The sequence below is a fragment of the Antechinus flavipes genome, chromosome 1 (genome assembly GCF_016432865.1).
Source record: "Antechinus flavipes isolate AdamAnt ecotype Samford, QLD, Australia chromosome 1, AdamAnt_v2, whole genome shotgun sequence".
Classification (NCBI taxonomy): domain Eukaryota; kingdom Metazoa; phylum Chordata; class Mammalia; order Dasyuromorphia; family Dasyuridae; genus Antechinus; species Antechinus flavipes.
In genome coordinates this window covers 494,317,767-494,334,125 of record NC_067398.1, presented here as the reverse complement: position 1 = coordinate 494,334,125, position 16,359 = coordinate 494,317,767, and the positions used below count along the sequence as shown (strand labels likewise).

General features: G+C 35.3%; 1 protein-coding gene across 1 annotated transcript in view; it reads left to right on the top strand.

Moving 5' to 3' along the window:
* The window catches only part of TTC39C (tetratricopeptide repeat domain 39C), a 110,257-nt gene that overhangs the window by 1,756 nt on the left and 92,142 nt on the right, over nt 1–16,359 (top strand). The gene's annotated exons all lie outside the window — the stretch shown is intronic.

Below are 16,359 nucleotides of genomic sequence, written 5' to 3'. Positions count from 1 at the left end.
TCATTTTTGTTTGGACTAGATACTACTTGAGGGAATAACCTGAGTCGGAATTGCCTTGTGATCTTAGGCTGTTGATAGAGAACATTTCCTTGTGTATGTTGTGCAAGGATTTGTAGATGGCTTGCGGATTCCCTGTGATAGTTAACTATTTAGGGGGTAGCTTCTCCAGGCGCTTTACCTTTGTGGTCTGATATATCTATTCTTTGAAAACTAAGATACATAATTGCCATATGGGACTAAAACTAGACTGAACTCTGTATCTTTCTCCCTCTCCCCAGTCTTCTGAAAACTTACCCTAAAATATGATCTCCAGAAGGGCATGGAAAGCACCAGAAAATGTGTTTCACCTAAGGACATATAACATAAGAGGAGGAAGAAATTTTATATATATATAAGACATGAGGAGAAGAGGAAGAAATTTTATACACACACACATATATATTAAACGAAATACTATTCTCCACCTTCAGGATTCATAGGGTTGCATCTGTGCAGATAGATTGGTAGATACTTCTGCAGTAGTGTTTTATCCACGGTAGGTGCTTAACAAGTCTTGGATTTAATTTTAAGGAAAAGAAGCAGCTTTTCATGGTTTGTATTTTTATAGAGAGAATATAGCTAAAAGTTAGCCACATTGTAGAAATATGCTTGAAGATGGTGGGAGAACATTTATTTTATTATGAGCATCTTCTTTTTCTTTTTTCTGCCTAAGCAAGTAGCATATGTTTTGAGGGATGACAAGATCTAGTAGTCTTTTATTCACATTTGCTTTTGGTTATTTTTCCTGAAAAGTTTTAACTGTCATCCGCTTTGCATATTAAAATTTGGTTTGGTTGAAGTAATAGTATATAATAGACTTACTAAAAATCTTCAAGAATAACTAAAAATTACAAATGAATCCATTTAAAGAATGTAATTTCAGTATAATGTCTTTAAAGACGTTAGATCTCTCAAAGTGTTAGTAATTACTTCTACAAGTTGGAACTGGTTCGTTTTCATTAGACAAGAAATAAGTCTTTTAGGCAAGTGAATTTTATAAGTAAATATGTCACATTTTAATTTTTTTTCTTTTTAAATAACACAAAGCTTACTTTCATTCAGGGTTAAGTTTACTGGACTATTTTCAAAGGCAGTGAAGGGTGACAGTTTTAAAGGATGCATTTGTTCTTAGCCTTTCTTGTTAAATAATTAATTGCCAACATACTATATTTTATAATGCCATACCATGACTTATTGCATAACAGTGAGGGAATCCTTCACAATGTTTAATTTTTACCCTTGCAAGGTTTGGAATAGTGGACCATTAAGAGTACTTTGAGAGGTTCAGATATGCCAAAAACCCATATGTGCTAATTGTAGCAATTATCATCCCTCCCATGACATTCTGATAGCCTCTTCCTCAACAGTTACATGTTTTATAATGTGCAAATTCTTCTGATCATCTTTAAATTATTGATATATCTTTCATGCAAATTATACTTCATTCAGAGAATTATGTAAACAAATACTATTTTAGGAAAATGATGTGAAGTGAGGAAAACTCTTCTGAGGGAAATAAGATACAGATAGGTAACTTTTGTTTGAAGTAAAAATTAAAGCTAGTAACATAATCTAATAGTTCTTGCTTCCTTGTCCTTTTTCTCTCCACTCATGCTTCCCTGAACAGTCTTTTAAAGGTTTGAAAAAAGGTGTAGAAGTGAAAAAGCATCCCAAATGGGACTGTGAGAAACATAATCTTGAATCTTTGTAGTTAGAAATTTATTACTAGTTCTTCACTCCCTAATGCAGATGGTATTTTTAACAACCCAGATGTGCTGTCCTGAAAAACCTGAGACCTTGACAACCTGATAAGCTTAAAGAAATACTGCTTATTGCTCTCTGGGAATGACACCCTTAGAGTGATAACTTTTTGCCTCCTGTTTAGAATACAAATTCCTTTTATTATGACAAATGTATCAAGAAACATTTTGATGTCTCTCTCTTCTTTCTATAAATATGTGGCCTTGAGACCACTCATTCGCTGACTCCCTTGTTCTGGTGGGGTTCAGTTGCTAGCTAGCAATAAACACTCTTAAATTTTCATTATTTTGGCTGCCCTGTGTTTTCTCTGAATGGGCACTTCAGTGTCACCATTTATGACATATCCTATTGCTTCTTAAAAATCAGATTTGTGATATTGGAAGCCACAATGATCTTCATAAATCACCAAATTGCTTCTTTTCTAACTCTTTTACTTGAAATGCATTTTGATTATTAGGTTTTCGTTTTACCTTGCCAATCTAACAATAGAAAACAAGTGTCTTTAAGGCTCTTTTAATTATTACAATTTGAGCCTTGAATTTAGAAAATTCCAGATTTGAGTTTACATTGGCATCTTGCATTCTTGTGCTATTGTCCATCTTTAGCTACCACTAGTTTTCTGTAAAGCAGCAGACTGTAGAATATGTAGTATTGGACTTGGATTCAAGAAAACCTAACATTTCAATGCTTAATATTTCATTCAGCTCTAAATCCTGGTATCTCTCTCTTTTTTTTCTTATTAGCTGTATATTCATGGGCCAGTCACTTCACTTTTCTGTTCTTCAGTTTCTTTTTTTGTAAAACAGGGATAATGATAACTATAGTAATTGCCTCATAATTTTGTTGTAAAGAATAAATAAGGTAATATACATGAAAGTCTTTGCAAACTTAAAAATGAATGCTTCTTAAATGTCAGTTATTATTATCTTCTTTTACTGCTGGCAACTTATAGAACTAAAATAAGAGGAAAAAACATGTTTACCTATAGGAAATATTTATAGAAATAGATTCTCATGGAATGATGAAAAGGAAATGATTTAAAATAGATAGTTAATGTCACTTATACAGAGTTATTAGGATAAAGGGTTTTTTTGAATCATACTGTGTATCTGTTTCTACAAACAGATTTATTTGGGAATTCCTGGTGAGAAAATTTTCTTTACCTTTTCCTCTATCTTACTTTCTGGTTTTAGAAAATTATCTAGGTTCACTGAGAGATTAAGGTGACTTGTCTACTGTCATATTGACAGTATATGTCAGAAGTAGGATTTGAATCTAGATCTTTATCCACTATACCAGAATATATATATATATATTTAATTAAGTTTTACTTTTTGGAGGTATACTACATCCACCGGCTTAAACAATAATAATCAAAAATAGCATAATAGTCTATCTTCCACAAAGAGAAAAGAGGCTATTTATTCATGTTTGAGGGCTTTTTTGATTAGTGGTAACAGATTTTTTTCTGATCCATATGTCTTGTGTTTTTGGTTGTCTTAGAGCATAACATATCATCAAACAGAGCAAAGCTAACTGGGCCTACATACTCAAATCCTGGGATCTTGTGTTTGTTATTTACTTAGTGTTCCAACCATAGTATTCTTACCTGGCATAGGCATATTGTTGGCATATTTGAATGTTTTGAAAGTGCTTGAAAAGGATGTTCTTTTCAGTAGACAAATATTACCCTGGAAATCTTTTTATTTATGCTTCTTATTTGCTCGTCATACATACCCTCTTTTCATAGGTAGAATTTAGTTCCAGTCAACAAATATTTATTGAGTTTCCAACTATGTGGAAAGACAAAGATAAAAAAAAAATCTAGTTCCTGCCCATAATTATGGCAGATGACAAAATTAGTGGCAGCCAAATTGATGACTTTTTTCTAATGCATTTTCCCCTAATACCATTGAGATTTCTTTCTTTTGAAAAAAAAATACAGTTAACTTATTTTTAAATTTTAGGCTAGCATGTGAATTAGAAGATATTTTCCTGGTTGTTTTAAATCTCTTTTTGGATTCTATCTATAACTCTTTAAGATGAGTGTTGAGAATCTTCCTCAGTATGGTCTTTACATTTGTGGGCATAGCCAGCTTTGGTTATTCAGAGCCTGATTTCCAACTCTTCTATTCTGCTGCTTACATTTTGATCATTCCTTGATTTTTAGTTCTTTTTAAGTACAGAAGACTACCAAAAAAATAGCTAAAACTTGATGAGTTATATTATTTTTTGTGTTCAGGTGGGAATTGTAAGGAAGAGATTGAAACTAGAATGAAAGGTTTGAAGGTTACTCTTATACACAGATTAGCAGATAGTTGAGATTCTTAACCTTTTCAAAACTGATCTCTGAAAAAAATGTGTTTTGCCTAAAGTAATAAGAAAAGAATCTGTGAATTTCTTAGCAGGAAAATCTCTGGTTCCCTTATGATTGCCAAAGTGTATATTTTTCATCAGTATCTTAACTCAGAATTTTGTAATTATGTTGTGGCATAACTAAGAAAATGAAGAGCTACCTAGGCAAGGTGTACATAGGGCTAAAATTATAGCCCTTTCCTTTTGGGGCTTAAAGTTTTGGTGATACTGCAAGATCAAAATAGTGATGACCCCAAATCCCTGAACAAAAAAAAGAAAAAGTGGCTCCAAAAAGAATGTTTGGGAAGAGCAAGGGCTAAAGGAGTTATATCACCTGCTATTTTACCATGTGAAAATATTGTTACTAACATATTCTTCCAATCAAAGCCATAGGGTGAGTGAAGTGAGCAGAACCAGGAGAACATTGTACACAGTAACAAGATTACATGATGATCAACTATGGTAGACTTTTCCAAGCAATACAATGATCTTCTGATAGACTTGGGAAGGAAAATGCCATCTCCATCCAGAGAGAGAATGAATGAAGATGGCAGCTGAATGAAGATTGAAGCACTCTATATTTTCACCTTTTTGTTTGTTTCTTTACTTTTTATTTCTCATGGTTTTTCCCTTTTGTTCTAATTTTTTTTCAAAACATGGCAAATATGGAAATATATTTAAAATGATTATATATGTATAATCTTTATCAGATTGCTGTCTTGGGGAGGAGGGAAGTAAAAGAGAGAGAGAAAAAATTGGAATACAAAATTTTACAAATATGAAGATTGAAAATTATCTTTACGTGTAATTGGAAAAATCTCAACCCCTCCTGGCCTCTGGGAGGGGCCCTATCCTCCTGTTCCTAGGGAAACTCCCATAGCAATCTCCACCTACAATTCAATTAGAGATCTTGGCCTGGGGCATAATCATCATCTTTATTGAATTGAAAATTAGTCCCTCAAATTCACATGGCAATTGCTCCCTAGCTCTGGGCCACAAAAATCCAATATAATCAAAGGCTGAACTCCAAATCTTTGCTAATTCCTAATCAGGAAAGCCCACTAAGGAAGTTATTTCTCAGTGTAAGCCCATCTTTGCTAAAAAAACAAAAAAAACAACCAAAAAAAAAAACTACCTTTGCTAAAAATCCTAACAGGATTTAGTCTACTGAGGACCTCAGATAAATTTGAGGGACTAATTTTTAATTCCTGAAACATTGAATACTAAGGGTACCTGTTTTCAAGGAGACTATTCTGTCAGAAAGACAAGCTCTACACATTTAAATATTTGAAGAATAAATGCAAAATAAATATGTGGTAGTTAAATACAAGTTGGTTAAAGAAAACATTGTGAAGGTCAGAAAGGTATAGTGTAGAAGGTGGTACTTAAGAACTTCAACTTCAACCTCTATGAAAAAGTAGTACATTTTAGGCCAATACAAAGGCTGGTAAATGGGAGTGGCACATGTGAAGAATAGAGAAGTGCAGTCTTTGTGGGCTTCAAGTGTAGAAAGGGGAACAATATTGAATGGGGTTGGAAAGATAGGTTGGGACCAAGTTGCAAAACCCAAACATGAGTTTACATTTGATCCTAGAAGCAACAGGAAGCCACTAAAATTTATTAAATAGGAAATTAATATAGATTTATTCTTTTAAAAAAAGTAATTGAAGAAAACATTGGCCGATGTTGGAGAAAGAATTGGAGTGGGGGAAGTAAGGAGGCCAATTAGGAAAACTTTGCAGTTATGTGAATAGAGAGAAAGGTGTCAGCATTTCAATTTGTGATAGACATAGCAAAACCAAAATTCTCTGAGGTGAATCTGGAAGTTGGGAAGAATGCCTATGACAGCAGAGAGGAAATCGGGGAGACCATTTAGAGCTTCTGAGTCTATCAGGAAAGCCAACTTGTACATTAAGGTAGTTAAAGAGAGCACTGACAGTTAAGGGGATCCGGAAAGGCATTATTGTATTGTGGTACTTGAAGGAAATTTTGAAGAGACATCTCAAAAAAAAATAAGATTTAAAGAGGGCTTTGATAAAGAGGAAGGCAACTAGACTGGTGAATTCATGTCATATTAGGACTGGTTGAAATAACTGGGTATGTTGAGCCTAGAGAGGGAGGAATTAGGTTTGTTCTTTGTGGCCTTAAAGGATAGAATAGGAGAAAGGGGATGGAAGTTGCAAAGAGGCTACTTTAGGTTTGATGTGAAGAAAAACTTCCTGATCATTAGTGCTGCTCATGAATAAAATGAATTGCTTCAGAAGTGGTAGGTTCCCTCTTCCTTGAAGATTTTCAAGCAGTTACAGGGATGCTTGATGAGCATTATGACAAGAATTCCTTTCTAGTACACAGTGATCTAGATGGCTAGCAGAGATAGCTTTCACCTCAAATTTAGTTTGTTTCCTAATGGATGAGAAGAAACCAAATGTAAAATTTAATCTAGGCTGCATAGAATTACTTTTAGCCTAGTGAATCATTATTAGGCTTTGGATTTGTTTTGTTTTCTTTGAATTGTGAATCTCAAAAGCTTTTCCTGTGTATTGTATATGTGCAATGTAAGAAGCTTGAGATCTGTGTCTCCCATAAAGTAAGCACATATTTGCCTACTTCTTTTATTTAGATCTGAGATAAAGAAGTAGGTTGAAGTAATTAGCTATACATTTGTCTGGTGTTATGTAAAGTTAGCATTATCAGTGGAATAATAGTATTCCAAACTTTCTTCCTCAGTATTCCTAAAATTTCTATCTTCAGGAAAAGGCTGGGTTTATATAGGAATACTATTTGCTTCAGATATTCCATGTCAGGTTGATGGGGGGAACCCTGAAACTGTCTAAAAGTTTGTGCTTAAAAAAAATCTCTAGAGGTCTGGGAAGAGAGAGTTGAGTCCTCAGTCTCACCTTTAAATCACCAAGCTGGCAAGGCAGAGGAGAGATCTTGAGACAGCTCTTGAGTCCCCCTCTACTATCCCCACTCTATGAAGGCAAGGGGAGGAGAGACCAGAGTTGCAGATCAAGAGTGAAGGAGAAAGAAATGCAATGTTCTTACTAGCCACTTCTGGGAATAGCAAGGGTTTCACTCTTGATGTCATGTTGAAACTGGAGAGAGGGGGAGCTTGACCAAGCCCCAAACTCCTGCCAGAGGGCAGGACACTGGGGTGATGGCTCAACCCTGTGGGCAATCCCGCTAGTGCTCTTTCTGCTGGAACTCAGGACAAGGAAAGCACAAACCTCTGTAGTTCCCAGGAGTAGCAGCCAAGAGTAGAGACATGTCTCCAAATCTTGATTTAATTTTGTGACCTCTCTCCTCGGCTAAAGTCTGATCACTGTCATTAAAGACTTCAACAGCTGTTTGTAACAGTGGAGTGGGAGAAACTTGAGGGCTCAAAATTAGCTTCTCTAGTTCCCTCGATATATCTCCCCAGAACAGATCAAGTAGGGTGTTGGCCTTGGACCCCTCAAAATGTTAGGTGGGGTCCCCAGAATAGCCAGGTTCTTTCTCATCTAGAAGAGATTCAGCATTGAAAGAGGCACCTCTGCTCTGAGTGTCAGGAAAAAAACTGGAAATTCCAGGATTTAATTCAGGTGAAAGAGATAAAGAGATAAAGTACTGTTCTGAAAGGGATTTAGGAGTTCATTGAGATGCAAAGGAAGGCTCCTTTGTCTCTAGAGGGGCTGGATGGAAGGAGTCTGATTCTTGTCCAGCAAATCAAAGCAACATCTTAAGCTTTCCAGTTTGGTGATTTTTCAGGCCAAACTTGAAATATTCTTACAAGAAGAGGTGTTTTGTCCCATTTTTGCCAGGAAAAAAAACCTTAGGTTCCCTGATTCCATAGCTCCTCATCTCTAGACATCTCTAGAGATGGAGAGATGACAAAATGCTCCCTGAGTAAGGGGACTTTTTGTCAGAAAATGTAGATATTCTCAACCAGGCATCCCTGAGAGAATACTGCTAGAGCCTGGGGCTCTGATGACTCAAACCTTCCCAGGTGTTTGAGTGTCTAGGTGTAGAATAGACACAACAACAAAAAAAGGCTTTTACCTTGTTCAGGTTTTCTGGGTTTTCTCAGTCAGGCACCAAATGATAAGGGGCAGGGCAGAGAGTTGTGGGGAATTCCTTCTGGTCAGTGCAGGTCCAACGTGAAAAAATTTTCGAACCCGAAAAGTTATATTGGCAAAAAGAAGTTTATTGGTACTGAGAAATCAGCTTTTGCTAGGAAGACTGACTCCCTGGTGACAAGGTCCTGACACAGAGAGATAAACAGAGGTTTAACACTGAGAAAGAGAATGTTTTCTCAGCAGGCAGGGGGTTCTGACAGGCAGCTATGCCAAAAGGAATAAAGGGTTCCTTGGCATGGCATGGTCCTGTTTTGGACCTTCTTCAAAGAAATGAGTTTAATATTGTCGTTTTTTATAAGGAAATCTGAGACTAAAGTATCAACTGAACTAGATTCCCTCAATTCTCTTTTTTCAAAAATAAAAATTCATTTTCTATTTCTTCTTGCTATTGAGTAATCGATATTCATTGAACACTGGCTTGAAGAGTTAAAGGAACGGAGAAAAGTAACATCTTATAGGACCTTATAATCTAATAGACAAGGCAGAGTGGCCCTAACTTTGGGAGTTTACCAATCTCCTTCCCCTACAAATTGTTCTTGCCATTTGGATCTTTAAGGAAGATAACATATTTAAGATACTTCATGCTACGTTCTTAAAATTAACCCACAAGCTCCTTTTTGCAAATCAGTCAGTGTATCCAGTTGGTTCAAGGAAAGGGGTTTTGCTAAATGCCTACAAACTCATTCTTTTCCATAAACCTGAGGCATATTGTTCCATAACCACATAGAATTAGTAGAAAGAATTGACAGACATATAGACCATGCTAGATTTCCAGTAGAATGGGACCACTTATTGGGAGTGGTCCTGAGCCAATTTTCAGCTGAATAGAGGTCAATAGTCCCCCAAGTTAACAGAATGAAACCACTTTATCTTGATTCCCTGAGGCAGGCCTCTCCCAGGAGAGTTTCTCCAGAGTTCAAGGAGAGTTTCTTAAGCATTTACCCCAAAGTCAGGACAGTTTCAGGGTTTCCCCATCAGGATTGCACTTTAGGTATGTATACTTCATTAGCCACTAATTTTGGAATGAATAAAAATTGCCAATCGTGCTACAAATGTTCCTGAAGTAACAAATAGAAATTAAGAAGGAACACTGGTGTTATATAACAATTATTAAGCACCTATTGTATCCCTTTAGCTGTGACAGGGCTAGAAAAGAGAAAAAAATTGAGCTAAGACCTGGACCCTACCTTCTTGGAGCTTACTGTTTAGTAGGAGAATAAGGTCTATCCATTACATAGATAATGTTGATAATAGGTGCTCAATTTATTAGAGGATTGTAAAGTGAAGTGTTTAGTTTGAGGAGGCAGAAGGAAGAGGGCATTTGGGAGCAAATGACTTGGCTTGGGCTTCTAATAATTGTGTAAGATTTCAAGAATTGGGCAGTGATCTTTGCAATCAATGTTGAACTATGCCTGTTTGTACAGCATCCTTAAACACAAATGTTAATAAGAGGTTACTCAAAGTCTAATTAGAGACCTTTTTTTTCTAGAAAGATTGCCAAAGTAAAATCGGCAAGGCATGAAAGTTAGATTGAACATTCATGGACAGGTTTTTGTCTTTGATCTGGGCTGATTTGATCTGTAATTTACAAATTTGAAACTAAAAGAGATTTGGATTGTGTCTCTTAATACAGAGTTGAAGTGTATTGTCTCAGATAATTATATCCTTCAATTGAGGCAAAGATGAGTTCTGAACTCTTCTTTGACATGAGTAAAAATTTAGTGAATAATAAAGTCAAATGAATGGAACTATGATAGTTAAGGCTAGTTGGTCCCAAACGAAAGGAAGCTAATTACTTATGATTTCATTATTCAGGAAAGGCAATTCAGTTTCTAGTTACAAAGTTCTTTGATGAAATACTTTTGAAATTGCAAAAGAAAGCATTTTCCTGAAAGTAATCGTACAATCTTCTAAGTGTTCTGTATAAATGAAATCATTTTTATTCTTGCTGATTTGTATTCTTTCAATAAATTTTAATTTTAAGTAGTCTTATCAAATTGTGGATCACTGTACTTTGTTGTATGGTTGGTTTAACATCCTTTTGAGAGAGTTTGTAGGGGAGATAACAAAGGAATGAAATTTGTTTCATTTTCTCCCTTTTTTTTAGTTGCTCTGGTGAAAAGTTTGGGAAGTAGGATTAAAATTTATCTTATTTATTTTTGCATTTCTCTTAAAGCATAATTAGTGTTTTTGATATTGAAGTGTAAGTGTAAAGATTCTCTGTCATGCCATGTGTTCAGTACCATAAATAACCGATAATGATAATATGTTGTATTCATAGTAAAGAAAAGAGCATAAGAGAAGGAAATGTTTATGTAGTGCCTACTATGTGCCAAGCATTGTCCTATGCTTTAAAAATGCTGACTTACTTGATAATGAAATGGAATTAAAACAGGTGCTAGCATACCCTACCAGACTGGGACCAGAAACAATATTTTACAACAGCATCTTCATTAAGACATTTATAATTATGCTCCACCAAAATGCTAGGAAATGCTTTTGTATAAGCTTGTGTAGTTTGCAGTTGACTCAGCTTAGCTCTTATTCCCTCCCATTTGTCATGTTTCTGTCCTGCTTGCTCTGCCCAGTTTTGAGGAATGTATGTCGCATTACAGTAGAGCCTATTAATGGTGGTAGGTGAGGCATATCTGGAGTTCAGAATGATGTTGTTGCATTACTGACCTAATTAATTAGAAATGCTAAATAAGGAAAACTCAGTTTACCTGATTTTGATCTGAAGAATATGCTTCAAGTTATATCACCTAACTTGAATGATTGAATCTTAGACAAAACTCTCATAGGGAAATGCAAATAATGAAATAAGATAAATTAAACTAGAAAATTGAAATAGAAAAGAAAATTATAGCATAGATATATTAGAAGATATTGGTTTAAATCTGCTTTAATTACTTGTAAAAGTATAGAATAATGAAAAGTAGCAAAATTGAAAGATATTTATATTTCACCTTTTTTATTTTATTACAGAGTGCTTTGCTTTCAACAAACCTAATCCATGCTAGTAGTCGTTGTGGTTTATCATTTGTTCCAGAATACTACCGAATTGGGTTTAAGTGAGGGAGGGCTGTGTAGGGTCACTTATCCCACTTAACCCTCCAGAGCCATCTGGACCTAGTGACCAGATGAACAGATCAGGACACTTGGAGATGACCCTGGGTGCTGTGGGAGTATACCAATTTGATGTTCCAAGAACATTGTGAAAAGAAACCCCAGCAACATGGGTTGCCACGTCACATTGCTGGTAACCATGAAAGCTAGAACTGGAGCTCAACTCTTTGAAGTCAGTGCCAGCACTCTTCCCTTTAAGGTAACTTGGTGGCAGTTTATAGAACTTTGAACCTGGAATCTGGAAGATATATGTCTTCATTCAGCCTCAGATACTTTCTAAAAGGTCATTTTACCTATAGAGTCTCACTTTCCTCATCTGTAAAATGGGTATAAAAATATCATTTACTTCCCAGAATTGAAGTGAGGATAAAGTGAGACAATATGTTTGTAAAGCACTTTGCAGATCTTAAAGTGCTATATACATTCTAGCTATTATTATGTTAAGCTGTCATTAATTTTAATAAAACCTTTTTTTCTTTTTAAAATACTGTTTAGCATTACAGAATTTGGATGTATAGTGAGATTATGGCTTCAAAATAATTTGAATCCCCCAAACAAAAGCCTTGTCTGCTGCTATGGCCTTCCCTTTAAAATATCTTTTTTATTTAATTACTTTGTATTTATTTGTATTTTCTATATTTATTCTTTATATCCTCAAGAATATATCCTCATATTTATACTCATGTTCCCTATTACAATATCCATAAGATCCTTGCAAATAGGGATTATTTAATTCACTATATGTATATCCTCAGCACCTAGCACATTGCCTGCCTAGTACTTTTTAGGTACTTAATAAATGTTTTTGCATTTGGTTATGACATGTTTGCCAAGATGTTTTATTCTCAAATGCTTCTTATGAAGGGGTTCTCTTGTGTTGGTTTATAATATTCCCCCTGATCTTTTAAATATCCAATTCATTATAATTCCCATTTACCTGGGCTTAAAATTCTGGAATCATCCTTAATTCTTCTGTCTTCTCTATTCCTCACTTCTAATCAATTATCAAGTTCTTCCATAGATAGCCCTTCTATGCTTTCCAGTCCTTCACTGCATTTGTCTGAATAATTAACAAATAATTAGATGACTCTCATACCTCCTATCTCCTGTTTTACTTCCCTTCAGTACTTACTCTCGAATAGGAGAGGGAATCCTCCATCTCTAGGGCCATTGAAATCATTTGCTTAGGCCACCACAGGAGATGATGTTCTGAAAGCTAGGCACAACCATCTCCCACTATTTGAGTTCTATAAATTGATAGTTTTGTATGGCCTGCAAAAGTTATTCAAATGGCCCTTGGAAGAAATATGATTAATTACCCCTGCTCTAGAAAGAGTTTGGGGTCTTCTTTGTGTACTTCCTAAGTATCCCATACATTGTTCATCATTTCAGTTCCTCTGTTCATTATGTAGTAGATGGATAGCCATTGAAGATTTTTGATTAAAGTTCAAATTTCCTAGTCAAGCATTTTGTGGCTGCAAATTACTTTAAAAACTTGAATTCTTAAGACTTCCTGCCTTGTGTTGGGTACTTGTTAACTTGATTCTGTCCTTTTCCTCATTTTCTACTATACCTTTTTTCTGTCCAAATCTTACACATTCTTAAAAGTTTAGATATATCTTCCATCATTTAAACTTCTGTGTTTTTTTTTCCCATCTTCCCAAGAAAAAAAAAAGAGAAAAAAAAAAAAGACTATTATCTCTCCTTTCTCTATGTGTACCTTGTATATTCTCTTACAGGCTGCTTTGTATTATAGTTATTTTTATACATGTTTTATCCATCTTCCTGTTTACAAACTTATAATGGCAAAGACTGAGTCTTTTTATTAATTATATCTACCATATTTCTTTGTAGTAAGAACTCAATAATTGTTTGCTGACTAAGGTGAGAGACGGCTGAGTTGCTCAGTGTTATGTCCCAATGCCTTAACAGGAATGAGCTTCCCTAGAAACTGTGAGTCAAGCTTTATAGGGTGAATTCAAAACATATAACTTGTCATTGTTTCTTCTTGTTTTCTCCAACAACATAGTGATGTAATGGAGATCCCTGATAGTTTTAGACTTGCTTGTATTTTAGGGTCTCCTTGGCTGTTCATTTATACCAAGACGGAGAGAAAAGAAAGACACAAAAAACCACAAATCACTTTAGTGCTGCCTCTTCCTCAATTCATGAGTATTGTCCAGTTCTTAATCCTATAGTTTGCCCATGCAGCTCATATTTTAGTTCGCCATCATGACATACTGCATCAGGCAATGGCATCTTGAGCTGTTTAACGAGTACATCAGTACTATTTCTTGAAATAATTGTTTAAATGGTCTCCCTGCTATAGCCTTATATACAAAAAAAGACCTGGGAGGGCTGCCAGTGTTAGATTCCATTTATATTTCTGTCAGTCAGTAAACATTTATTAAGTACCTATTATGTGCCAGGTACTTGATAAAAGCTGGCGATGCAAAGAAAGGCACAAGACATCTCCTTCTCTCAAAGAACTCATAGTCAAAATGGGGGAGACAACATGCAAACAACTGTACAAACAAGCTATATATAAGATAAATTAGAACTAATCAACAGAAGGAAGACACTGGTATGAAGGGAGAGCGGGAAAAATTTCTTACAGAAAATAGGATTTATCTGGAACTTGGAGGTAATCAGAGTAGCAAGGAGACAGGGAAGGGGAGGAAAAGAATTTCAGATATGGAAGACAAGTAATTAACATATCCATTCAGGAAATGGAATATCTTGTGGGAGATTCAGCAAGGAGTCCAATGTTACTGACCTGCCAGGCATGGCAGGAAAGGGCATATGGATGATCTAAGGTCTAAGAAAAACTGGAAAGGTGCGGGGGAGGGGGCCAAGTTATGAAGGGCTTGTATATCAAACAGAATTTTACACTTGATTCTAGAGGTAATAGGGAGCCATCAAAATATATTTAGTAAGATGGTGACACGGTTAAATCTGTGCTTTAGGGACATCATTTTCATAACTGAATGGAGGTGAATGGATTGTAGTGAGGAAACACTTGAGGCAGAGAGACATTCAGCAGTCTGTTTTAAGAGTCTAAGCATGAGATAATGTGATCCTACATCAGGCTGATAGACATCTCAGAGAGGAGAGAGTATATATAAAGAAATATCTTGAGATAAAATTGAGAGACCTTAGCAACAGATTAGATATGGTGGGGGAAGAGAATGAGGATTTAAGGATTTATCCTATATTATTAGCCAGGAGTGACTTAGAGAATAGTGGTACTCTGGACAGTAAAAGAGAAATTTGGGATGAAAATGGAATGGGAGTGGGGGAGAAGTAGGTAATGAGTTTAGTTTTGTATGTGTTGAGTTTAGGCTTTTTTACTCCCACTTAATAGTATTTTATTTTTTCTAATTACATGTAAAGATAGTTTTCAACACTCATTTTTATAAGATTTTAAGCTCCAGATTTTTTTTCTCTTTCTCCTCCTTTCCTCCCATCCTAAGATGGCAAGCAAAATAGGTTATACATATACAATCATATTAAACATATTTCCACATTTGTCATGTTGTAAAAGAAGAATCAGAACAAAACCCAAAAGACCAAAGTGGAAAACAGGATGCTTCAATTTGCATTCAGATTCTATAGTTCTTTCTCTGGATGTGGCATTTTCCATCATGATTCTTTTGAAATTCTCTTAGATAATTGTATTCCTGAAAAGAGCAAAGTCTTTCATTTTTTTAAATAACTTTTTATTGATAGAACTCATGCCAGGGTAATTTTTTACAACATTATCCCTTGCATTCACTTCTGTTCCGATTTTTCCCCTCCCTCCCTCCACCCCCTCCCCCAGATAGCAAGCAGTCCTTTACATGTTGAATAGGTTACAGTATATCCTGGATACAATATATGTGTGCAGAACCGAACAGTTCTCTTGTTGCACAGGGAGAATTGAATTCAGAAGGTATAAATAACCTGGGAAGAAAAACAAAAATGCAAGCAGTTTATATTCATCTCCCAGTGTTCTTTCTTTGGGTGTAGCTGCTTCTGCCCATCTTTGATCAATTGAAACTGAATTAGCTCTCTTTATCGAAGAGATCCACTTGCATCAGAATACATCTTCAAACAGTATCATTGTTGAGGTATATAATGATCTCCTGGTTCTACTCATTTCACTTAGCATCAGTTCATATAAGTCTTGCCAGTCCTCTCTGTATTCATCCTGCTGGTTGGTCATTCCTTACAGAACAATAATATTCCATAACGTTCATATACCACAATTTACTCAACCATTCTCCAACTGATAGGCATCCATTCATTTTCCAGCTTCTAGCCACTACAAACAGGGCTGCCACAAACATTTTGGCACATACAGGGCCCTTTCCCTTCTTTATATCTCTTTGGGGTATAAGCCCAGTAGAAACACTGCTGGATCAAAGGGTATGCACAGTTTGATAACTTTTTGAGCATAGTTCCAAATGAGCAAAGTCTTTCAAAGTTGATCGTGTCCCTGTATTGCTTTACTATATACAATGTTCTCTATATAGAAGTGTATATATAGTATAATATGTATATATAATATATAGATATATATATAAAGTATAATAACTTTACTCAAAATCAGTTCATAAGTCTTTCCACATTTTTTGGAAATCTTTCTATTTATAATTTCTTACAGAACAATAGTATTTCCATTACATTCATATACCACAATTTGTGTAGCCATTCTTCAGTTTATGGGTGTCCCCTCAATTTCCAATCCTTTGAAGCACAGAAAGAGTTTTTGTAAACATTTTTGTACCCTTTCTGATTTTTGTATGTTCTCTTTGGGATACAGACCGAATAGTGGTACTGCTAATCAAAGGATATATACAGTTTGATTGCCCTTTGGGCATAGTTCCAAAATGTTCTCAGAATGGTTGGTTCAGTTCATAACTCCATCAACAAGGCATTAGTGTTCCAATTTTCCCATATCTTCAACATTTATCATTTTTAT